The sequence below is a fragment of the Anolis carolinensis genome, chromosome 4 (assembly GCF_035594765.1).
Source record: "Anolis carolinensis isolate JA03-04 chromosome 4, rAnoCar3.1.pri, whole genome shotgun sequence".
NCBI classification, from domain to species: domain Eukaryota; kingdom Metazoa; phylum Chordata; class Lepidosauria; order Squamata; family Dactyloidae; genus Anolis; species Anolis carolinensis.
The window spans coordinates 199,668,309-199,683,664 of NC_085844.1; the positions used below are offsets into that span (position 1 = coordinate 199,668,309).

Here is a 15,356-nt window from a genome sequence, read left to right on the forward strand (position 1 = left end):
CATCTGTCTTATGCTTGGGGAGAACTTTCAGGTGATCTGAAGGTATGAAGCAGAAGAGAAGGCAAAGATAAATGCTGCTTCAACAAACCTCCCCATCGCAAAATGATACAATCTGGTTTTTTTATTAATACTTGTAAACTTTCATTTTGTCCCTCACCCTCATAACTACACTGTTAAGGCAGACTCAGATTCTGAGTGCCCCCCTTCTTCTTTCAACCTCTCCCTCCTTTTACTCTTATGCTCTTTATCTCCCTCTCTGCCTTTTCTTTTGTGTCCTCCTCAGCTAAAGCATCCAGTAGAGAAAAATGATTATTCATCTCCTGAGCTTTTATGTTGAGTGTCTTTGTTTACCGCTGGAATTTAAATCAATGGGAACTTTGCAGTCTCTTCTTTGCATCAGATTTTTGTCTCTGGAATCAGCTATGGGAACACACTGGAGTACATGTTTATGCATACACTTAAAGTGATGGCATTGACTCAAATCAAGACTTTCTAATCTGAAAAAGTGATTAGTAATCCATATGTATGCCTGTTGATTGGGTTTGGTAAAGACAAAACTTGTGAAACTTTCTTTCTAAATCTTAGATTCTTGTACTAGTATCATGCCCCCAGTAAGTGTTCTATTGCAACCACTATAATGTTCATTTTCTAAATAGAAAAAACAACAACATCCACCATGTTATTGTCCAATGTCCAGGTCATAATCTTAAATAAATACATAATCACAATCAGACCACCTTTCTCTGAAATCAAAGAGAGCAACTGGCTGCAACAATTAAGGAACTTTTAAATCTGATCACAAAACACAAAACACAAAGATTCCTACTCATAAATACAAATAGCAATGGGCAACAATAGCCAAGGACCTGAACCTGATTAGACTGATCCCATCAATACCCCAGTCTAAGTGAATGGCATTAATTCCAGTATGATTTCCAAGAAATGTTCTTGGTGCATATATACACACACATATATGATTATAAGTGCATATGTATCATTCCCTCATATACAAAAGCTGAATGTTCACTATGCATACATCCAGGTGTGATAAATATTCCACTTATAATAAAGCACATGTATAGAATCAAAGACATTTCAAAATTGAAAGATGACTAAAACTAGGAATTTAAATTCATTTCATCACTTCACACATACACTCATACACATTAGCTATCTGGAATGGACATGTACCCTATATAACTGGACAATAGTAAACACTTATCATTTGACATATACCTCTCCCTGCATACATTTATCTTCTTTCTATTTATCTACCACCCTCACATCTCATTTATGAATAAATACCCCCATGTGTTCACATGTGGCTGCCTTATATTTAAGTCAAATCTAAATTAAACCCCTGAAGCTACAATTAAACATAGTGTAGCATATATGCCTTTGTGCTGCAGACTTTATACACAGAGAATATTTAGAACAGTATTGATGCAGTTATATGGACTTTTCATAGACATATAATAAATCTCTGCTTATTAATCAAAGATTCACATATTTACATTACTATATGTCACAACTATAATGAAACACAGTATTCAGACATACGAAGGGGGTGTAAACGGTAAACTATGATTCTCAGACATAAGGATGCTTGCATTGTTACTTGAAACAGGAATAAAGAGCTGCAGACACAGACACACAGAGAACATGCATTGTAACATTATATAGTAGCACAATGCACCCACATATGCATGCATTCACAAAATGTCACTCATGCTTTCTTTCCCCAGACAAGACTTTGTAATAAAGAAAGAAAAGAACACTGCCTTACTTTTTCCCCACCTTCTTTATATGATTTCTTCTCTGGTGCCTTAATTTCAAGACTTCAGTGGGACTGGGATTCTTGGGCAGAGATTATACAAAAGCAACTAAACAAGCCACTAAGCACAAGAGCAGAGATTCACTCAGGAAATTGCTTGCTAGCAAAGAAAGAAAAGAGACAAAAGCCCTAGTAGCAATAAGAGCAGCGCTGAATAGGTATCTTCTTAACTGTAAGGGAATTGTGGTGTGTGCATGTGTGTTAGCAAGAAACGGGGAGGGAAATGGTTGGATGAGGGTATAAGAAGAGGCCTCCCTCCTGCATAGGCAATGGAAGGGAGCTTTGCAACCTGAAAGTGAGGTTATTGAATAAATTATTCCCATCCCGTGCTCCCTCCCCATTGGGCCACAGCGCAGGCAAGACTTCTGCATCAATGGTGTTATGATGAGATCTTTGCATTCACCACACAGTCCCACACTGTTACCTTCTGTTAAGACGGGCTCATGGATTTGGGCAACATTGCCCAGCGAGAGAGCACAATTAAGAACCTAATTAATTCCAAACTGAAAAAGTGCCAAATTAATTTACAGTTTTTCTTCTGCAGGCACACACACCGTGTTATTTTGGTGCCTGCTACCCTGTGACCAGATTTTTAAAAAGAGAAAAATGGGGGTGGTTTAAAAAAACAACATAAAAAAACAACACTGTGGCTTTTTTTAAAATGCAACTTTCAAGTTTTCTGCTTTAAGCACAAGGAATAACAAGTAGTATTTCTGCCTCCAAGAGAGAGCCACCTTCCTTTTGAACATAGATATCCTTTGCTCTCCATCAGCACTTCCTTTGTATCTTTTTTCCTCTGTCATTTTCTCTGTGTGGGCTTTCTCTGAGATAACAATTTACACTCCTAGGCTAGCTTTAAAAAAAAATCCCAAGAGTCCCCAGATATGTGAAAATCATCAATTGAAGGCTAGTTACACATTTGTCAGGGAGGGAATCAAATCAGGCAGCTAATTTGGGGTATCATTAAAAATGAAGTTAGTTACTTGCTTGTATTTTTCAGAAATTGATTATTTTTAGACTCTGCAGGCTAAGGTCTGGAGCCAACATCTAAATACAAAAAAATTAAAGCTCTGCTGTTTTTGCAGCCAGGTTTTGAAAGAAGTCTAATTAAATCTGTCCCATCATTCCAAATGGATAGACTCAGGGCAGGCCCGTAGCCAAGATTTTGGTTCGGGAGGGGCTGGGATTTTGGTTTGGGGGGGAGGGGGGCAGAGTCTGAGTGAGAGAGGATTTGCCCTAGCAAACCTTTTGTATTGTTACCCCAATACCCCCATTCATATGGGATATATTGAGCATGGTGATCAGATCATGATATGAATAAACATAACAGTTTAAATAATAAATATAAGGCCTTCTCGCGGACCACCCTGGGAATTTCAGGGGGGGGGGAGCTGAAGCCCCTTAAGCCCCTCCCCCCCCCCCCCCCCCCGGCTACATGCCTGACTCAGGGTACATCCACACTATGGAATTAATAAAGTTTTACATCACTATAACTGCCATGCCTCTATGTTGTTCAAACTCGAGAGCTGCAGTTTTACAAGGTCTTTGGCCTTCTCTGTCAAAGAATGCTGGTGCTTCACCAAATTGCAACTCTCAGGATTCCATAGTACTGAACCATGACAGTGAAACTGCTATCGAACTGCATTCATTCTACAGTATAGATGGCACCCTCAAGCAACAACGCCATGTGCCCCAGTCTGGTGACTTGGAAGAGGTCTCTCAATCATAGGGTCTCCGTGACTCAAAATCAACTTGATGGCACTTAATAATAACAATTTTTTTTTGAATTTTGAACACTAGCTCTTTAACAGAAAATCCTAAGCATATCACCAAAGTATAAATCCCAGCATTCCACATAATGTAGCTATGAAGAAGTCCTCCTAGAACTGCATGAAGATAAACTCTTAGTGTTTGGGGACAACTTTAGGACAGCTCATAGTAACAGTAAGCTAGATTCGGTCTAATGGATTCTCCATTACAAACATTACACCCATCATGTAATATTTCTGTATATTGGTGGTAGTGTTATTCCACATTGATTGAGATGTATCATGCTATCTTTAGACCAAAACAGGACCTTGTTATCTCTTGTGCAGCTTTCAGATTTACCAATGTCATTTTTCACATTTTCCCCAGATAGGTATCTTTCTTTGTGTTAATTGTTAATTGGCACAATAGTTTTCATTTCCATACTTCCCACATTTGTCACAACCCTGCACAGCATCTCTTAGTATAAACAGCCACTCATTATGCTAATCATCAATAAGTCCGTAGTCAAAGCCAGAGTAGATCCAAACACCAAACCATGCAGGGATAATCCAATAGGCATAGTCAATATTCCAGTCCAAAAGTTCTCACCAACACAACCAAACTATACGTAATCCAAGGTCAAGGTCTAAGATACACAGTCTTCCAACAGAGCTCCAAGCTATAGCAGGTTCCAAACATTGCCCCCAGCAAAGACCAAATCTAAATTGCCACTCTTTATGCTCCATAGCACAAGTGCTCTCACCTGTTGGCCCTTCTCTATGCCATGCGGGCGGATCTACGCAGCTGAATAGCATGAGTCCTCAGTTGCAGATTTTCTGGGATACTTAACTCTGCCTCATTGCTCTCCTGATCCTGAATTAACTGAGGACTCACACTTGACTGAGGTACTTGGTCCTGCACTGCAGGGGTAGCTTCCTCAGAGTCAGGCTGCAGCTGTTGTTGTTCCCTGCTTTCCACTGACTCAGATGCTGGGCCTCACAGCCCTTCATCTTCGTCTGTATTGCAGACTCTGACAACAATAAATCTAGCAAACTTTTGTTTTCTCCCTGAATTAAATTGTCACTAAAATACCTGCAAATTTGTCTGTGTAATTCTTGTAATCAGGTGAATTAGAGAACAATTTGGTAAGTTTAGTCAAACCCTTTAGCCAATCAAATTGACCCATGAAAGCATTTCCTGTGCATCATAGAGAACAAAACCTCTCAGAGCCCTACAATAAAACCTAGAAGCAGTTTATCATTTAGATGTATAGTTCACTTGTTGCAGCTCTTACTCTATTATGTAGGATTTCTACTGATGGCTTGTCATACAAAGAAAATGTTTTAAAATGCTATGGCATTTCTAGAATGGCATGCTTGGTTTCTGATGTGATAAAGAACAAGATTTGGTACGAATACTTCAAAAACAAAATAAAGTAGCTCATATTTATGTTCAACACTTAGCTCATATCTCTTGTTTGCAGTATGAAATCATGCTCCTCATAAACAAGGTACAGACTGCCTTGATGATCTTTTTATGATGGATTTCCATTAATAATGTATACCATTTTACCATGGTACTAATGATAATGTTACTTTGACCATTTCTGCTGTTTTCCCTCTCAACTCTCATTGCAGACACACAGTTACAGCATATTTCTACTTCCAAACTCATCCATCTCCCCCATCAAAATCCTTTATAGCACTATACAAAATATATTGCAGTTGCATATGGACACATGCTTATTTAGATGCTATTGTATATATTTCTTACTATGGAAGCAGAAAGAGAAAAAGTGTACTCAGGAATCCAGTGATGTGGCAGTGCTGGAGGGACAATGTTATGACCCCACAACATAGATGCCAAGAAAACATATTTTGAAGATACATCATATGGCTTTTAATCAATTGGCTTGCTGTTTCCCTCTCCTTTCATTCATGAAAAGGTATCACACTTGTATATATTTTTTGATGCATGAAGGTATAAAAACATGAATAAGGAAATGTTTGGTGAAAACAGAAAGTGAACAAGGGATATTTGCAATGTCCTTCAGCTATCAAATTCTCCATCAAGCTGAAATAACCTGAGGCCTATTTCTGGTGGTTATCTTCAGAATACAGAATGGCCATCTGTCTTACTCTATAGAGGATTTCTGTTATTTGAAGAGTGTCCTTTGTTTTGAGTATTATCCATTCTAAAGACTATGGATTGTATTTGACCGCACACCTGTGCCTTTATGAAATAGTTATTCTTTTTGGTAAGGCATAACTAGCAATCCTACTGGCCAACAACCAATAGTTTTTACTTCTAAAATTGTTGAGATTTCAAGCTGACAAGGAAGACAAACTCTGTAGGTGGCTTCCACAGCTTTCATCAATATTCATCAGCCTCTTCAATATATGAAACCAACTTTCTGGAAATATTCAATCTCCCAAAGAAACAGTGATATGAAGCAGTGAAAATTGGATAAAATGAACACTAGGCTCAACTTACCATTCCTTCATTGAGCTCACCTGGTGATTTTTGGCTAGCCACTATCTTTGATTGAAATTTCCTCATGGCATTGTTGTGAGATAAAATCAGTCATGCTAATATTAAGGAAAAGGATTTCATTTTTTACACTTATACCTTTTCCTGATGCTCTTTACTGTGTTTTAATTGTAAAATAGTGCAAAACATTATTTGAGAAACTAAATGTAATATTCATTAAATCATTACACTGGCCAACACACATTTTGGTGTCTCAGTTGTTAATCATGCTTCTGGGTATTTTTGACCTGCTGATTCCAAAAATGGTACCAGTTTTTGCCCATAAGCTCTAGTTTTTGAGATACAGAACATACACCATCTACCAGTCACCATCTGCTCACCCATCAAAAACAATGATAATCATATCTAACAAACTAGAGCTTATGCTGTTGATCCAACACAATTTTCTGAATCAGTGTCCCAAATAACCTCAGTAAAAGGCTTAAAAATCAAGACAAGAAACAATTAAGGGAGGGGTACTGGGTTATACTATCCATTTATTTCATTATGCATGTGTGACAATGTTCATAGTTCCCATATGAAGTGGCTCATACTTCTCTGTTGGCTACTCTTTTTTCTCTTAATATAACTTCTTGATTAAAAAAAGCCTTGTTTTCTGCCATATGTATCACAAAATAGCAGTACATTTTTGGCTAATTCTTTGGGTTGTCGAATGAACCATCTACTGTTGTTGCTATGTCACTTTATACTTTTTGCACTATCATAAGTTTTCTTGGCAAGATTTGTTCAAAAAGGCCTTCCTCTGAGTGACTTACCCAGGGCCACTTGATGGCTGAGGGGAGACTCAAACTCTGGTCTCCAAGAATACTCGCCTAGCACTCAAACCATTGCACCATGCTAGCTCTCTCATTTCTGATTATAATTCCAGGCTACCTATTAGTTTCATCTTGACCCCCTACCTTCACGCTACAACTATTTACAACTACTTAAAGTACTGTAACCTCATTCAGGTGCCTTTGGTTTCAGAAGTTGTGAGAATTCTGAATATTTATCATTCAAATGTATTGTGTTTTCACATTTTAACATTTGGAGAATACTAGATTGGAGGAGACTGCAACAGACTATTCTAGGTAATAGGAAATAAATAGCCCCCATAACTAGATGAAATGCTCAAAACCCTTTCCTTGTACCAGGAATGGGCAAGTTGTAGCTCCCCAGATGTTGTTAGGTTGTAGCTCTGTCAGCTCTACCCAGGGTAAATGATGAGGCATGGTGAAAATGTAAATTCAGCATAATCTGGAAAGCTGCATGTTATCTACCCCTGCATTATATTGATGTTAGCTGACCTGGATATTATTTAACATCCTCTTACTCCTACTGGCCCAGAATGCATGATGTAGTTTGCATTTGCAATATTGGAAATGGTGATCTAAATGGTTGATCTTTTCATTTTCTTTCAAAAACTTCTCATCACCTAGATTCAAGCCAAACATTTTATCTTTACACTATGACACATATGAGCGGAAGTTGTGCTACCACAAAATATCTAATCAACACTGCATGTTGCCGAAGTAATCAACAGTAGATGCTGAATTAACTATTCTGGAATAGCAGATTAGGGCTTCTGAAATACTATAAGAACTAATGAGCGACAACGTTATTACACCTCTGTGAACTTCAAATACAGCATTTACAAACATAATGGGATCTTCAAAAGCATCATTCATGAGCACATGAGAGGTAAATCTGAATTCAAAGTTCTTAATAGAAAGCCATGAAAATTCAGTGAAGCAATCACATTGATTGAAAGTTGTCTATGAATATTTAGTTGCTCTGAATTTGAATAAGAAGCTGAAAGGTTACTTTGAACGGCCTGCCTAGAGCTCACATCTAATAGCCTTCTTCTGACAGACAAAAACCTTCCTGTTTTGGGGGCACTGTAGTCATTATTTATTATCCTATTGTTGTGTCCACAGTAACAGTCATATATTTTTATCTGCTTCTTTTCCATTCTTTTGTGATAAGTTCTTTACTGTATTTTATAACCAAAATATAGCATGATCCCCATATCTATGGGACTGGTAACCACGGTTTCACTTAGGCACATCAGACAAAGTATGTTGCCTCTGGGAATCTTCTTTCAGGCAATTCTATGGTATGCTCCATCAGATGTTACCATAGAGTTTTCCTGGAGCATCTAAGAATTTTCTAGGTGCTTCAGGGCAAAGCTATGATAACTTCCATCTGAATATGTCCATTTCAGCCAAGTTCTCTATTATCCATTGTTTCCTGTCTCCACAGTAAATTCAGGAACACATCTCCCATGGATAGGGGTGCTGTGCTCTATGAATTTTGTTGTTATGTAACCACTTTGAGCATCTAATATAGAAAGGTGTTTTTGATTTTGTGTTTTTGATTTTTATGTATTTTGAGTCAGTATTATGTCTGAACGGTATCGAATTGTTGCTGAGTGTTAGCTGCCCTGAGTCCCTCAATGAGGGAGAGAGGGCGGGATATAAAACAAAGTAAATAAAATAAATAAATGTGGGATATACTTTATCTATTTGATAATAAAAGAGAGCATTAAAAGAGAATATGTATACTTGGACCTGACTTCACCAAGCTCTAACACCATGAAACCTAGATATCTGAAAGCTGGCATAATTAAGGGATTCTTGGGGTAGGCATATCAGGGTTATTTTGTTTTCAAAATGAAATACTGTCTGCCCTAAACATTTGCTGGTTTAACTTTTGTGGATTTGATTATTAGTGGATTTCATTAAAAGGTTCTATTTAGGAATCTCTAGGTCCTCCTCTGCTACTCTATGGGTAATTTCCGCAGGTTAACGGTAGAAGACTTACAGATCCCTAGAGAGAACATCTCTCTAGGAATTTCTAGGACTTTTAGTGCAATTCTGTTGTAAGCTTCTTGCAGAAGATGACCACAGAATCATGCTGCAAAACTTAGAAATTTCAAGAGAGATATTATCCCAGGTAAAAAAGAGGGTTTTTTATTTGCAGTTTTTCAACTTTCTCAGACACCTCAACCTCAATGAATGTGGATGGCTGACAGTACTTTTTATTGCCTGTAGCATGAAGTACAATATTTAACTATTATATGAGAGAACTTACTTCAAAAGAAGGGCAAAGTTTGAGGCAGCTTGGGAGAGACTTTTCTTCCCAGGGCCTCTAGAAAGCAGTAAAATCATAGAAACATAGGACTTCATCACACACAAGAAAATCAGAATTCGCCACATTTAAGAAACGGCAACCTACTGTGCCCTTCAAATGACACAAGCTTCAACTGTGGGGATGAAGTATTTTGCCATTTCTAAAACATTGGGGTTTTTTTTTTTCAACTATTCCTGAGTCGGCTGGCAATCAATTTATTTTTCAATTCCCCGCATAGAGATGGACAAGTTGGCCAATTTCCCTGTGTGATGTTAATCCCTGTTGCTCACTTTTGTTGCCTGCTTGTAAATAAAATGATGATGCTGTGTGTCGGAGAAGCTGAAATGCCCATTTCCCCAGATCACCAATGCAGATGCTTGGGGAAACATCAGGGATAATTTAAAACCACTTCCTATGATACAGGGTGATTTTTTAAAAAGATAAATACAATCCTGGAGGGACAATGGAAGGAAATTTCAGTGCAAAGGTGTTTCTGTTTCAGTGGGAGGGACTTGAAGGCAGTGCTGGATGCCTGTTCTAAAAAGTATGCTGGTATCCTTGAAATGGGAGGAGTTATCGCCTGCCCATGTGATGGGAATTAAGTGGATGGTTGAATTAGAAGCTGGAGGATGCGATTAGCTGGAGGAGGCAATGGGAGTGAGTAAATTCTTCTTCTTTAAAGATAGAACTCCATAAAATTTGGCCCTTTTCTCCACTTTCCATTGATTTCTCCATCTCAATATGATGAAGTCCATAATGTTGTAAGAGACCACATGGACATCCTTCCAGGCAGGAAAAGTTTCCTCCACAGATTCTTCCAACAGTATAAAGGTAGAGGGAGATGCTGCCTAGTAGTTTCTTGGGGCAATGAGGAGAGTGGACATAGGGGCAAGGCTGACATAGCATCAGAGTAGAAAGCAATGGCAGTAAGAAAGAAAATTGTGAATGGGATGGAAAAGAGGAAGAGTGGGGAGGGGAGAAGAACTGCATATATTCCTATATAAGTTGACCTCATGTATAAGTGGACAGCAGATTTGGGGAGCAAAATTATGGATTTTTATATGACCCATGGATGTCTAGAGACATTCTGAAGAGAGTGAAAACACCAATGGTGCTTCCGTAGAACAGCCACCCTTGGTCAACATTGCCATTTTACCACTCAGACATTCATAAAGGCAAGAAATGGCACTACGGCAGAAAGAGAAGTGCTTCGCTCAGGTTATTCCAGGTTGGACTACACTCTTGCCTTTTGCCACCATACTCAGAGAAGGGGGTGGTTCCTTTTTTGTATAAAAATTAAGCTATAGTACCCACACCAACCAGAGAGAAGTTGATCCAGAATTTTAGGGTTGATTTTTTGACTAAAATTTCTAGACCTATATATGTGTATATAGGTTAAGTATGGAGCCAAACACTTTCTGGCCCATGTGAAGCTTCCATACCAGAAACCAGGTGTGATAAACATCTACACACTTGGAGGTTTCTTTTAGCAAGCAAAAGGTGGTAAAAGTTAAAACAGTAAAGAAATGTTCAGAACCTTTCCCCACACATTTGCTGTGAGGTTGTGGGACTATCTTTCAATGACCCAATTTTTTTTTTAGTTCATCATTTATTGAAAGTGGCTACATTTCCTGCCCCTTGGCTCACAGAAACATTCTTGCCAAGGAACAGAATGAAACAATGCAATGTGCAGCTAGCTACAGTGGGGAGGAAGAAAGGGAAAGAAGTCCACTGGTTTGGGGGAAAATTAGCCGCCACAACAGTTAAGGAGATCCGAAAGGCTGGTGTGTGGAATAGTCCAAGAGGTGTGTGAACAAAGAGCCTAGGAAATGTAATATGAAAAAGAGATGGTGTGGGAGAGCAAAGGTGAGAAAAGCAATGAAGTGTTTCTTCTGGATCTGACTGATGCTCCCTTCCCTCTCCCCAACCCTCTCCCCAAGCTGAGCGGTGAGGAAGCCAGAATCATCTGTCTTCATTACATCATCCAAATAGGCTCTGTCAGTTTACACTGTAAAAGTAATCAATATCCCCTTGCGGCCTGCAAGCTTCCTGTCACAATTTTGCAAGGTCCCCCCTCCCTGCCGTATTGCCCATGGGGATGGACCTCAGTTCCAAGACATATTCACATCCATTCTGGATGTGTGTGTTTCTGTGCACATGCCCTGGCCTCCCAATGGTGCTGTATTTATTTGTGAGCCTGGAAAGGGGAAGATTTTTGTAAGCTAGTTCTCAGAATACCCCAGCCAGTGGCCTATTTGGTTGTGGGATTCTGAGTTGTAGTCCAAAAAGTAACTTTTCCCAACTCTGAATAAGAACCAGGACCTCTTTTCCTTCAGCTACTAAGAAATTCTTTTTAAGGAGTATGCTAATTTATTGTTCCTGGATTATACAAGTAACGTATTTTATATGCATAGTCTAAACATTATGTTGGTCAAACTTTGGGGTTTAGTGCCATAAACATATTGAGACTTTCCTACCCATACCTCTTAGTTTCATTATTCACAACCTCCAGGTTGGATTTTTAAATAATGGAAGGAAGCCAGAAGCTTATTGCCGCAATGAGCAACTTGTTCTGCACAGAGAACCGTATCAGAAATCTGTCATGAGCTGGAGGGATGCTGAGAGGGTGCATAATTTACTTTCATGTAATTTTAATTTTATATAATTATAATTTGCATAATGAACACTATTTGCATATTGCCTGACTGAACACGGTCAATGCCAAACCACTGGCATTGTTCCTCTTCCATCTGATTCCTCTTCTGAAATTGTTGCCCTCAAACAGGGCTAGTTGCATCATAAGCCAAAAGAAGCTATTTGCCATATTATGTGCAGAAGTTGTCTGAAGTGATGGCAGGAGCGGCCCTAGGTTTTTTCAGTATGTAAGCAAACCTGGGGCCGCACACCCACCCCCCGAAATTATGCCCCCCAACTTACCGGCAGTGGTGGCGGTGGTGGCGGTGGCGGCGGCGGCGACCATTGGGTCACTCGCAGTGGGACAAGGAAGTACTTGGTATTCTCGTGAGATTTCGCGAGATTTCACGAGATCTTGCAAAATCTTGCGAGAATACCAAGTACTTCCTTGTTCTGCGGCAAACGATCCGATGGTTGCCGCCACCGCCGCTTCGAGTGCGCCCAGCAAGGGCTGCACCCAAAGCGGTGGCTTCATGGGACTCCATTAAGAACCAGCCCTGAGTGATGGACAAAACAACCATAACATTTGGGCAAATGACCAGCCTTACTCTTCCAGGCATTCCACATATTATATAGCAAAACGCTGCTTATATATACATGTGACAAGGTATAAACTGCCCATTTTTTGCTAATTTTGATATTGTCTATAAAATGTTTTGTTCACTTCAGGAAAATCTCTCAATAATTTTTTACAACAATATTAATAAAACAATAAATATACAATAAAATATGAAGTTCCAATTAACACAAATTTACGTATTTCAGCAAAACATATTAGCTTATCACCAAGGCTAACCAATTCCTTGCTGAGAGGCAAACAACAACAGGAAACTTCATATGGTAGATGCATTGTAATCATCATCATGCTACACCCTTAGGAGTACAATAGGCCTTCCATTTACTTGTGGACAAGAATTGCAAAACTTCCACAAAAGTAGGCAAATGTGACTTAAAAAAACCCACAAAAAACAAAACAAAAAAACCCCCCACTGTTTTGGCCATATGTTCACCCTGGAGGACCAAGACATTCCTAGAGAAAACATATTAATAAAAGGAGACAGTGGCTCAAAACAGAGTTGGTGACTCAAGCAGAGGTTAGGCCACACAGCTATTCTTTTAAAAAATGCATTGCTTCAGCATCCTTTCAATGTATTTATAAGTGCAGCAGTTGAGTGGACGACAATGAAAAGTGGTGGGATGAGTAGCATTGCATAAAAAGTATCTGGGGCATTAAAAGTTAATTATTTTAAAATTGGCACCATTCTGGAAGACATCCTCCTAGGGGAAGAGAAAAATTATCTTGCCATTTTCATATAATTCAGCAATTTGTTTTGATGATTCTCAAATGTCTCAAAAGATACAATTTTCATCAACAATGCAACTCTCCAGCTGTTTCCAGTAGGCACTGCTACATGGTTAAAAATTTCTTGTGATGCAAATTTCAGCTCTACCTTTCAACAGTCCCCACTGCCTGGGTGATAGAGAGTACTGTGTACTGGAAATAGTTCTTTTTCCACTCCTTTTAGCTGCCCAAGTGTGTGTGTAAAAGAGTTACAGGAAATGCTCTTTGTCTCCCCTTCCACCTGCCACCGTTGAATCCTCACATACTGAGACAGAAAGTTAATAAACCACAACTGTAAAGGTCAAGATTCAATCATTGGGGGCTTCTGGGAATGAAGCAAAGAACCAGAAGACACTGAATTCCCCTACAGGCACAGATAATGTCTGGAAAAGGACAGGGTAATATGCTGGGTGCTGTTCAGAACAATGGCTAGAAGAGCTGCAACCTGATGTGGGGAAAGTGATTCACTTTTTTACTGAACTCTGAGCAATTCTTTTTTTCTTTTTTTTTTGTCTTGGCAGAATGCTTCCTGTGGGTCACCAACTGAGAACAAAAGGGGATGGAATTTGTTAGACCTAGATGATAGGGAGCTTTTTTAAACCATTAGTTTATTGCACAATAAAGATGTTTTCTCACTCATACTGCCTAGTTCTTTTTTCAAGTGCACACTTCTGTCACAGGGAGAATAAAGAATAACACATTTATCACAACATACCTTTTTGTGGATTAGAACAGAGATGAGCAACTTCTTGGTACCTTGCACTGAGTATAGCCAACCGAAAACAATGTGATGCAAAACAGGCCATTACTTTTGCATAGTTAGGATGTCATATTAATAAATACACAGTCAATTCCCACTCAGCCATAGAACTCACTTAATGATTTTGATCATTCACCATTTCTCAGCATAACTTACCTCCAAGCATGTGTGATATCTTCATTGTGCATTTCATACAGCAGACGTTAGTCCAGCCCTGACCATTCTAATGCTCAAAAAGAATTGTGGTGCCAAAATTTGGGGCTGCCCCCCCCCCAAAAAAAATAGAGGAAAAAAGGCATTGCTGATATCTCATTAGCTACATACGCCAATGTTAACTTGGCATGTATCTCCATCTCCATCACTCCCTCCCCTTGTGCAATGACCCAAATCCCTCCCCACTTGAAATGGTACACTATTTGAATATGGCGCTTCATTAGCTGGTGGAAAGCAGAGAGGGACTGGTGGAGTATCCAGCTATGTGTCTGGAGCTAATATGATAAATTCTAGGACCTCACAGGGATCTCCAGAGGTCCTGGAAGATGACAGTATTGGTCTTCATACAGCTACAGGTACACAGATGGACACTTCACCACTACCACTACCCACCCACTCCAGCTTTCCACCAGCCAGTAAATCACTGTGGTGGGGAACAAGCAAAAAGTATGGTTTTGCAGGATTGAGAGAGGACATGGGTAAAGTTCTGCCTGGGCAAACCTTAGTGCCCATATCCTGTTGTAGTTTCCCACCCATCTTTTTCTTGCATCCCTTCAATAAAGGAAGGAGAGCCCACATTCTACCAATTTGTTAAGATACTATGTTGTGGGAAGATGCTCTGGTACCCTCTCATACCATAAAGGTGACAATCCATCAGACTGTCATCTTGTCGTTATGAGGGGGCTTGCGTATTCCTATGAACCTGTGGGCACAACCACTGGAGTCATGCACTCCCAGGAGGGGCCGCAAGGTAGAATCCAGACCAAGAACAATCCAAAGACCCTAAGACTTCAACGACGGAGCAGGTGGAGGATAACATGTTACAATGGTTGTGAAGGCAGAAGAAGACTGCAACAGACTGAGATGCCACCGTTTCTTAGGCCCATCTACACTGCCATATAAAATCCACATTATCTGCTTTGAAATGAATTATATGAGTCTACACTGCCATATTATTCATTTCAAAGCAGATAACCTGGATTTTATATGGCTGTGTAGATGGGCCTTAGAAAAAATGTGGGAATAATTACACCAACAAGGGCAATAATAACATCTGCACAAGAGTCACCGGCACCTATATATTTTAATTTTTTAAACAACAA

General features: G+C 39.4%; 1 long non-coding RNA gene across 7 annotated transcripts in view; it reads right to left on the reverse strand.

Moving 5' to 3' along the window:
• Window positions 1–15,356, reverse strand: part of blacat1 (BLACAT1 overlapping LEMD1 locus) — a 103,703-nt gene that overhangs the window by 66,314 nt on the left and 22,033 nt on the right. For 2 of the 7 annotated variants that reach the window (XR_010005497.1, XR_010005496.1), the window contains exon 1: window positions 1,787–2,119. The exons of 2 other annotated variants lie outside the window; for them this stretch is intronic. This is a non-coding gene — a long non-coding RNA (BLACAT1 overlapping LEMD1 locus). Of the gene's footprint in view, window positions 1–1,786; window positions 2,124–15,356 lie in introns of those variants that run through there. 3 more of the 7 variants (XR_010005495.1, XR_010005494.1, XR_010005491.1) reach the window with 3 other exon arrangements.